Here is a 10,830-nt window from a genome sequence, read left to right on the forward strand (position 1 = left end):
CGAGGACCCTGCCGAGGGTGTAGAGCTGGTCCACTGTTCCAAGGCCAGGACGAAAACCACACTGCTCCTCCTGAATCTGAGATTCGACTTTCCGACGGACCCTCCTCTACAGCACCCCTGAATAGACCTTACCAGGGAGGCTAAGGAGTGTGATCCCCCTGTAGTTGGGTCACACCCTCCGGTCTCCCTTCTTAAAAAGGGGGACCACCACCCCAGTCTGCCAATCCAGAGGCACTGGCCCCGATGTCCACGTAATGTTGCAGATGCGTGTCAACCAGGACAGCGCCACAACATCCAGAGCCTTTTGGAACTCCGGGCGAATCTCATCCAACCCCGAGGAGCTTTTTATCCACCTCGATGACCTCAACACCAGAGATAGGAGAGCCCGCCTCAGAGAACCCAGACTCTTCTTCAGCTTGACGGCATCCCTCACCTCTCAGCGGTGGTGGGGATTTCCACCACGATAGGCACCGACCACCTTATGGCCACAGCGCCGGTCGGCCGTCTCAGCAATGGAGGCGCGGAACATGGTCCACTCTGACTCAATGTCCTCCGCCTCCCCCGGAACATGAGCAAAGATCTATCGGAGGTGGGAGTTGAAACTCCTTAAGACAGAGGATTTTGCCAGACGTTCCCAGCAGACCCTCACAATACGTTTGGGCCTGCCACTTCCCCCATCATCAGAGCCAACTCACTACCAGGTGGTGATCAGTTGACAGCTCGCCCCTCTCTTCACCCGAGTGTCCAAGACATGCGGCCGCAAGACCGATGACACGGCCAGAAGTGGATCATCGAACTGAGACCTAGGGTGTCCTGGTTCCAAGTGTACGTGTGGACACCCTTATGCTTGAACATGGCGTTCGTTCTCTGCATCTTTTTGCACAATTGTCAAAAAAAAATTACCATTATTATTACCAGATAACTGGCAACCCTTTACTGCTCAGTGACTGTTTTTTTTTTTTTGTCAATATCTTTATGTCTCAAAAGTGTTCTCTGTCAATTGACTGTCTGTTGTCGTACTAGAGCGGCTCCAACTACAGGAGAAAAATTCCTTGTGTGTTTTTTGGACATACTTTGCAAATAAAGATGATTCTGATTCTGGTTATGGACAATCCGTGATGAGCACAGAAGTCCAATAACAGAACCAAATGTTGTATCATCGGTTAAAAAAAAAAAAATTCCTTGAGCCAGCTTCTGTATCCGGGGATCGGATCGCCAAGGTTTTTGCCTTCGGCTACCGCCCAACACATATTGCACCCGACCCCTATGGCCCCTCCCACAGGTGGTGAGTCCATGGGAAGGGGGACCCACGTTACCCTTTCGGGCTCCAATGGGTGCAGGCCCGGCCACCAGGCACTCGCCTTTGAGTCCCACCTCCAGGCCTGGCTCCAGAGGGGGCCCCCAGTGACCTGTGTGCAGGCAAGGGAAATCTCAATCCATTAATATTTATCATCATATGAGTATTTTAGCCGTGCTTTGTCTGGTCCCTCACTTATGTTGTTGTAACATCGGTTAAAAAAAATAATAATAATTAAAAAAAATAAAAAAGCAAACAACTTGGAGGTTGAGCCACCCTCATACATGATGTCATACATTACAAGGTTAATTCCACAAATTTGTTTTGCTTCTTCTTTGGCATTTTGTGTTTTATGTGATATACAGTATATGAAAAATTTGACACTGACCACAGAACCAGAAATTAACCCTATAGAACATATTTGGAAGAATTCGAGCGGAACCTTCACCTTCTTCTCTCGGGTCCCATGATACAGTAGAGAGAAAGGTCAGTGTTACAACGAACGGGTGTGCGCCTTGCATTTCACTATGAAATGCTCCCACAATTTTGCCATTTTTCTTTCTTCTAAAACTTCACTTCGGCATTCTTCTTCCCACGGATCTGTGATGTAAGCATGTTGTCTCACATACGTCCCTGCATGCTGCTGTCTCTGCGACCGGCTCCACGGTAAAGCTGTGATTCGCAGTATTGCTTTGCAGTGCGTTTTTGAGTCACAAAATTTGAACTTGCAAAGTGTGACGCAAGACTACTTAACTTGAGCCTTGCAACACACAACAATAAACACACATAACAGTTCTTTACAATATTAAAAGGCAATAAGAACTTGTATGTACATTTATTTTTTTAATGTTAAACTAAAAAGTTGCAGCCTCATTTGTTGTGGAGAAAATTTAAAAATGAATAAATCAAGCGCTGGAGCTTTATGTTATACTAATCACAAATGTGTGTATTGTTTCTCTCTTACTACTTACACTTATATATTATTATTATTTATATTATTTGTATTATTATTTTTTAGTTTTTTAAGCGCGATGCACCAAGTTGGCTCGTCTTCAGGAATTGTCCCTCTCCTCATTTCCGTGTTCACTCTGTCTAGTTTACATCAAAGGGTGAGTAGCTTTAACTGAGTTTTATTCATTCGATATCTTTTAACTGCAAGAGTCATCAGTTTCTGGTGTTCATCTGCAGTTTCAAGATTTAAAAAAAATAATAAATACATAAATAAATAAATCATAAATAAATAAAATAAAAAATGGTACAGCTCCTTATTAGGTCGAGTAACAGAGCTCACCCATACTTCATTCATGTTTCTTTCCAGCAATCCAAGTAAGCAATATAGTTGCTCTATTTGGTGGTAAAGTTTTACAATCTCCTGGTATTCCCAAGACATACAGTGAGGTTGAAAACCCAGGCAGAGTCAATCATGAACCACATTACCACATTCAACCATTTCAAATGCATTGGCAGTGGGTTGAAGGTAGTTTGCAGATATATTTGCCATTTTCCAGCACAATTGACAATATTGATGGCATTCACCAACAGTACTCAGGTCTGGGACAATTCTAAATTGCTTGCTCAAAGTGGGATTGAGACAGGATTTTCTCATTTGGATGTTCTTTAAATGTGGTCCCAGGAGTGACTCACTCATGTTTTTTTTCTTCCGTACATAAGCCATTAAGCAGCACAGACTGAAGGTGCAGTCACAAAGAATCATTTGCAAGTGCTTCATCTACCATGAACTATTCTCTGCAGCTTCGGTCTTCTCATGAGGAAAAAAAAAACCTCATTACAGAAAACTCCACTCATAAAAGTAGTTATTTTTAAAGAGCCAGCCCGCAGTATAAATGGAAAATGTTGTAAATAAAACCTGCTGGTAGAAACTTGAACAATGGGGATAGCAGGAACAATACATTCTGTGCTCTTTGGTAAATGGCCCCGAGATGCCACCTAGTGATACAGATTGGATCTTTCCAGTTGGAAAGGGTCTTCCTTTTCCTGACTCAGCGAACATGCGTGATTGGAGACAGTTACCATAGCAACAGCAGGAAATGAAAGCGAGAGAGGAAGATACATGGAGAAAATAAACCTACACAATGAGAATGTGACACTCAACTGTCTGCATGTAGGGTCAAACACCCCAATAGTAAAAGAAAGTGCTCTAGTTTTCCTGCTATGACACCTCCCCAAATGCCTGATGCCACATACTGCAGATGCGTTTACATGAACCATTCAATAATGAATCTGGTCAACTGCAACCACTTCAACTATTGCAAGTACTGTGGATGAATTACCATTAAAGCAGCAGGTCTTTGGACTGGCAAAATGTCACTATTTTCTTTGTACAGCCATAAAATCCAAACACATCAACAAGAATGGCTGCTCTTCCATCGCCTTCACAGAAATCTACTGTATAATTTTTCTGTCATCTCCTACCTGCACTGTTGGCCAATGAGGTTCTGGTGTAGGCGTTGTGGTTGTGATAGCTGTCAGCCCGGAGATCAGTGATGGTTGGAGCCTATATCGCCAGGTGACGGCCTGTGGTTGGTCAGATTCATCTCTACCTCCTTATGACTCCACCCACTGGCCCCTGGCGAGGGCTTATGGGTACCAAGTTCTTGTGTTCATGTTGAATATAACTTGGTCTCTTAATGAGTTTCCTATTAGCAGTAGTCGTCTTGCAGATCGCTCCTGCTGAAGTCATACAGGTGTCCTGTGTAAAAAGAAAAACATATTTTGAGGTCCCATCACTTTGCAGCCTAAAAAGCCATTTTCTTTATGACTGAAGTCCTGGCAAAGTGAGAGCACCACATAACATGTTGGTCCCAGCCTAAATTTTCTTTTTGCAAGTAATTTAAGACTAATGTACCTCCAGCTCCATTAAACTCCTTCTGGATAAACTAGAGCAGAGATTGTAAACCAGAACTTCTTAACTTCAACTGACAAATTTCCCACAAACATGATCCAGAATCGGGGGGCTGGGGCTCATCCAAGCTAACTTCGGGCTGAAGGCAGACTCCACCCTGGACTGGTTGCCAGTCAAATACAGCACACGTAGAGACAGACTGCCATTCACACTCACATCCGCACTGTCACACAATGGGAAATGAACACGCACTGCCTGCCCTTAAGTCAGGCAAGTGCACCACTCCATCAGTGACACTGTGCTGGCATCATTGTCTTGTTAAAGGCCAATAATATTACTGTACAGTGCCATATTCCGTTAGCATAATAGCATAATTGCTATTTACTGGAAGTCATTATTAACTTACTGTCAGAATTTCAATCTCAAAAAATAGGAATGTGTCTGCTAAAAAATTTGTTTTTTCTTTGTGTTTGCGTTGATTTTCAGACATCCAGGTCATGGTAACTTGCAAAGGTTGAATCAAAGTGACAGGAGTCTTCTTCTCTGGAACTTTTCCAGAACTGTTATAAAATGATTTATAGGCAGTTACCAGTATGCCATTGGGCTAATGACTCTCTCATTTCAAAATGTCCATTACACTGTATTGTTGCTTTTCATAATATACAGATTCCATGAACAGAATCTATCAGAAAAATAAGTCTTACCAAAATAAAAAAAGTAATTTTGATTGTTCCTTATGTATTGCAATTTCTTGAGATGGTGAACTGTGGGATTTTCTTAGCTGTAAATTATAATCATCAAAATTGCAACAAAAATCATGAGCTATTACACCTTGTGTGTAGAGAATGCATGATATATACTGTAAGTTTCACTTTTTGGAATTGAACTACTAAAATAAATTCCGCTCTCCGCAAAATTGAAATTGAAATGCACCCGTATGATGGCTGACATTTTACATACTGTATGTTATAATCAATATGAACTGATATTACATGAATAACAATTGCAATTTGAATAAAGTGACCTTGTGAAGTAATTAATCAACATATGACCTGTTATTTTATTCTGTTACTGTTGTCCAGCTCAACAGAACTTTTTTTTTTGTTCTTTAAAACACCACGCAACATGACGGTAATACAAAAATGCGTTATTGAGGCTTGTTTAAAAACTGTTCACTTCAGTCTCTTTCTACATTCATCTGTCTCACTCCTGCTCTCTTCATCCAATCCATCATAGCATTGCGGCAGTGAGGCGTGAATTAATAAAGGAATTAAAAATGGAACATACGTCCCTGAGGTCTGTCTTTCTGGGACGGTCACACAGAGAAAAGACCCAGCATTCGCGCACGCTCAAACACACAAATGTACACACACACACGCTCACACAGTTGTGCACAATAAAACAGAATGAATATATATATATATATATATATATATATATAAAACACACACTTATTCACAAATTAATGGCCCACATGCCCAACAAGCCACTTTTCTTTTCATGTTAGTGGGGTGGTGGGAGGTAAAGCAAGAGAAAACAATGTATACAGCCCATCATCAGCATGCGCCTATAGCTGGAGAGGAAAGGGGCCAAGAGACGAGGACACTGCAAGGAGGGAGGGAGGAGGAAGGGTAACAGCCACGTGACGAGCCCTCGCCCGGGTTAGTGAAATACTCGATGGGGGTCCTTTCTAGTTATTAGCTTGCGACAGTAGCAAAAGGAAAAGTATTATATTACCAAAAAGAATATAAAGAGCGGATTGCATATTATAAAATACACACACCTAGAATAGCTGCAACAGGAGAAGGAACTTTGCTGTGGTTCTCATGCTGAAAATGTATAATGATCAGGGACATTAACACTGTATTACAATGTACTGTACTGTATTACAGTATCAATTATAATTACTATTAAAAAAATATCTGAGCTCGCATTTGGTGACATCAAATCCATCCGTTTTGTAAACAGAATCGTTTTTGTCTTTTGGTCCTGAGCTTTCTCCAGGATAACCTTAAAATTCCTATTAAAAGGACATTTAATGGTATTGTATTCCTATTATGTCAGAAGTCATTTCAATATAACTCTTTAAGTGGATCTCATTCAATAGTGGGTGAATGTGGATTTTATGTCGTGGCCTGTTAAGGGGATACCGACACCACATAGTGGCACAAAGTGGAACAGCAGAGTCGTGAGAACATCTCTTCATGCCAAGAGAAGGGAGAAAACATTCCATCAAGTTTCAGTAGCGCATCAGATAATGATTTAGGACATATGCGGAATCTGGAAGAGGGATTACTTGGTTTTCTCATTTTCTCTTGGAGCACGCATGTGTTACATCACAACAAGGTAGTGATAAAATCATGAAATTGTGCAATGTATGGGGAAATGTGAGGGAAGAAGCTGAAAGAGTGAAATCTTGAAGCAATGTAAAGAAGAAAGAAGAGTGTGTCTTGCAGAAGCCCAGGGGGTATCCTGTGTTCCCAGAATGCTTTGCTCTAACCTACTTTGGTATTTCTTTTTCTGTCTTTGTCTCTGCACTGCCCTGAGTGGGCTGGTGAGTGAGTTTTTGTGTAGTGTGCACTCGCTTATAACCAGTAAGAGGAATATACAAAAATCACAGAATGCACCAATATTCCTATAAACAACAAGAGAAGACAGAATGAAGCGAATGTGGCCCTGCGTGAATGAGTACAACAGTAACAAATTTCTCTCTCTCTCTCTACGCGTGTGTGTGTGTGTGTGTGTGTGCGTGCGTGTAAATACCTATTTGTGTGGAGTTATGCATGACTTTCGTAGCGATGCAGGCTGAGTGGGCAGTCTGTCCAATCAGCACAGCAATATTCTGTTACCGTGGAAACTAATTAGCACAGAGAGGAGAGGAGTGGGAAGGAGAAATGCACCAACAAGTCTTCTGAATGATAATCATCAAAGTGACCTGATAATGTGTTGATACCGTCCCAACCTTATGTGTAGCTGTGGCTGTCGTAACCATAAGCGAAGTTACATTTACAGCGGTTTTAAATATGGAACACATTTACAGTCTGAATTGTTCACAAAAATACACAAATGATGTTTAAAGACAGTATTATTTCTTGGATATTGTATATTACCATGAAGATGTGATTTGGGGGTGAGATGATAACATTTAAACAGCTCCCTTCCTTTTTGTTTTATTTTAATGCTATATAAAAGTCAATTGTCTAGAACTTTCGCTTTCAGTCAATAAATTAATAAAGGTTTGCGCTGCTTTATGGATTCACTGGCAGAAACCTATCTAAAGAAAATACAGACATTTATGTGGTAATACAACCCCAATTCCAACGAAGTTGGGGCATTGTGTTAAATGATTTGCAAATCATGTTCAACCCATATTTAATTGAATACACTACAAAGACAAGATATTTAATATTCAAACTGATAAACTTCATTGTTTTAGCAAATAATCATTAACTTAGAAATTTATGGCTGCAACACGTTCGTAAAAAGCTGGGACGGGTGGCAAAAAAGACTGAGAAAGTTGAGGAATGCTCATCAAACACCTGTTTGGAACATCCAACAGGTGAACAGGCTAATTGGGAACAGCTGGGTGCCATGATTGGGTATAAAAGGAGCTTCCCTGAATTGCTCAGTCATTCACAAGCAAAGATGGGGCGAGGTTCACCTCTTTGTGAACAAGTGCGTGAGAAAATAGTCCAACAGTTTAAGGACAATGTTCGTTAACAGACAATTGCAAGGAATTTAGGCATTTCATCATCTACGGTCCGTAATATCATCAAAAGGTTCAGAGAATCTGGAGAAATCACTGCATGTAAGCGGCAAGGCCGAAAACCAACATCGAATGAAAGTAACATTAAAGTATCATTATCGAGTCACATTATCAACACTTCATAGAACCAAAGAGGACACCATACACAGTGTGAAAATCATCAACAACTTTAAAGGTCTGAAGAGCCAGTCAGAGGGTGCTCGCTCCTGTGGATCCCTCTCTGTGTGTGTGTGTGTGTGTGTGTGTGTGTGTGTGTGTGTGTGTGCGTGTGTGTGCATGTCCACAGGCATCCTGTGTGTGGGTGGACAGTGTGTGATCAGAGTTGTCTTGTAGAACAGAACATATCTGCATATTCATAATCAAGTATCAACTAATGCAAGAATCACACATTTGAACATTTATCATGACCATGAGCTATAGAAACGACTAAAAGACAGCAATGGCACACAACGCCGGACACTCCGATGGGCATGAAAGAAAATAGTTCACTCAGACAACTTGCCAAAACCAAGTTAATTGAATCCCTCAAATATGTTCGCTGATTCCCCCTCAACCTGCCTTTCCTCGCCGAAAAACTCATTTGCTGGTTTTGGGCTCAGGCCAAAGCAATAAAATAAAAGTACTATTTTGGCACCAACTTGTGGCATCCAGGTGCCACGGAACTACGTTGAAGTGAATCGAGGAGCCCTAATTTTAACAGAAGTTGTGCTTTGCCGCCATCTTGTGGCATCTTGGTGCCAAGGAACTATGTTGAAGTGAATTAAGGAGCCCTAATTTCAACAGAAGTAGTGCTTTGTCATAATCTTGTGGCATCTGTAGGCAATAATAAACCTTTTGGGGGTAGTTGGAGGGGGGGGGGGGGGGTTAGCGTCAATTACACGCAGATTTTTGCTTTTTGCGTCGAGGCTCGGTCCCTACACTGCATTCAGGTGTAGTATTAAATACTTTCTTTTGATTCCATTTAGGGTGGTGTTAGATCTCCAATATTTTTAACCTTGATATTTCTGATGGAAATAATGGCAATTCATCCATTCCAGAATCAAACTGTTACCTTAATGAAACCTCAATTAACCACACTGAAAATATTTAAAGTTACATTGACATTCTTAACTGTTATACAATTTCCAAGATAAGTTAAACATTGTAATAAGACTAAGTCAAAACAAAAAATACCCTCCCTCAATGAACTTTGAAAGGCATCCTGTATAAAAAGGTTGAAAAACAGTTACCTGCTGTATAATTAAATTTCAAAATAATAAAAAATGTAATCCCCCTTGATTCTGCTGCTGCACACGCTGTGGAGAAGTGCACAAGAAGATACTGTAAGTGAGTTTCTTTACATTAAAACTAAACCAAGCATTATTTTGCACTTTAAATTCCATTTTATTTTTACTATTTTTGACACTTTAATCATATATTACCACACTGAGCAGCCAGGCTAATCAATCGGTACATCTTTTACAAACTATATTATACAACTGCTGAAATAAGTATTTAAAACCTCACCATTTTTCTCACTAAATATATTTCCAAAGGTGCAATCGACATGAAAATTTCACCAGATGTTGGGAGCAACCCAACATCTCATCTGCTCTCATCTGACCAGACGACATTCTCCCAGTATTTAACTGGCTTGTCCAAATGTTGTTCAGGCAAGCTTGAAACGAGCTTTGACATGCAGCAATTTTTTTCAGCAACGGGGTCTTGCGTGGTAAGCGTGCATACAGGCCATGGCGGCAGAGTTCATTACTCACGGTTTTCCTTGTGACAACAGTACCTATTAATTTAATGTCTTTTCGAAGCTTTCCACAGGTGTTCATTGGCTCTCGGACAACTCTTCTGATTATTCTTTCCACGTCTCTGTCAGAAATCTTGCAAGAAGCACCTGATCGAGGCAAAGTTATTTCATTCCCACATTTATGAAAGAGAAGCATAACACTTTTTGGGAATGTCTGTGACTAAACCATCACATTTGATAAAGGTTATTCAAAATGTTGAGCCACAGCAAAAGAACAATGTATTGGATTTATAAAACAAACATATTGTAACACTACTAAGAGAACTACCGGTAATTTTAATGCAGCACACACCTCTAATTACACATTGATTGTATGCCTTTTGTCTGGCGTAAACCAGCCCACTGTAGTGAGGACTAAAAATACCAAAAATGGAACATCAGCTAACTCCCACCCAACAGCATAAAACAGTGAGCTCCGGTTAAATGCAGCAAAAATGAGGAACGGTAATGATAACTAGTGTGTTGGTATTGAGTGGTGTAAGTTATGAAATGTGACACAGCCGACACACCCACAGCCTTTGAGAACCGAGACTATAGCTTTATTGGTTACCTTTATCAAGCTTCATTTTACTCTATATAATCGATGATATTTTAAATATACTGTTAGACATTCCTGTCAATTCTACAGTTATTTACTACTGTACATATCATACACTTTTAAGTGATTATATAGTAATTGAGTACAGTTTCTGGGGCATCATGGGATTTTGATCAACGTCACACAGAGAGTTACTTTCTTTTGTAACAGAAGTCACGTGGCTCCAATCATGCATTGCATCATGAAATGTTGAACAGTTACTGTAATGGAGATGTTAATCTTTAATCTTCATGAACAATCGGGATTTAACATGAAAAGGGTGTGTTTATGTTACCCGTAGTTCACCGAGTATGAGTCTTATTTAACTCTCGCATTAGATTTATGTCGCACTTTGTTTTCATGAAACCCTGACTGTGGATTGTGTGTGATAGAGTGACATCCCGGTCAGTTCAGCTGTATGCTAAGTGAACCTAAGCCAAGCGTTACGTGGTGACTTATCAATTGCGTTAGATACAAGTACAAGTACGAACTTCTTTGCGATTGCTCAATTTGGCCAGCTTCTTCTGTA

The sequence above is a fragment of the Phycodurus eques genome, chromosome 8 (genome assembly GCF_024500275.1).
Source record: "Phycodurus eques isolate BA_2022a chromosome 8, UOR_Pequ_1.1, whole genome shotgun sequence".
Classification (NCBI taxonomy): domain Eukaryota; kingdom Metazoa; phylum Chordata; class Actinopteri; order Syngnathiformes; family Syngnathidae; genus Phycodurus; species Phycodurus eques.